We start from the raw sequence: 502 nt of genomic DNA, 5'->3' as shown, positions 1-502 counted from the left end.
TGGTGGGGAGAGTGGGGTTTCCCCCCCCTCTGTGTTTGGGTGTCCCCCCCCCCCCCCCGCCCCCCGGTCCTCTGGAAAATCAGAGCTGAAGAAAGTGGCTGGAAATGGTTGTAATACCATGGAATCTGGTATTTAGAGCTGATTTTCCTGCCCAAGAAAAGTTTGTCATCTTGGTTCTAGATACATTACCATAGGTTCCATTCTTCATTGGCTTCTAGTATGCTCTGTTTGAAAGCTTGGTGCTTGGAAGTTAGACATGCACAGAGACTGAAGTGGTAGAAGCAATTTTAGTGTTTAGGAAGCTTCTTACTATCAGCAGAAGATACATTTTTTTAGCCTAATGAATGTATTGGTGCAGAGACAGAGGGATGGGAGAGGAAGTTCTGCTAGTGTTACCGTAAGTGATACTGGAGATTTCCCTATTAGGAATTAATAAGGGTGGCCAATTGACCACTTGCAGAGAAAAGGTGAGCGGTGTTGCTACCTATGGTCAGCATGAGGG

General features: G+C 46.2%; 1 protein-coding gene across 11 annotated transcripts in view; it reads left to right on the top strand.

Annotated features, from left to right (window-relative positions):
• LRBA (LPS responsive beige-like anchor protein) overlaps positions 1-502 on the top strand; it is a 760,533-nt gene that overhangs the window by 350,649 nt on the left and 409,382 nt on the right. The window lies entirely within an intron of this gene.

This window comes from Gavialis gangeticus, unplaced genomic scaffold (genome assembly GCF_001723915.1).
Source record: "Gavialis gangeticus isolate Ggan-Ray unplaced genomic scaffold, GavGan_comp1, whole genome shotgun sequence".
Lineage (NCBI taxonomy): Eukaryota > Metazoa > Chordata > Crocodylia > Gavialidae > Gavialis > Gavialis gangeticus.
This window is presented reverse-complemented; position numbering and strand designations above follow the sequence as displayed.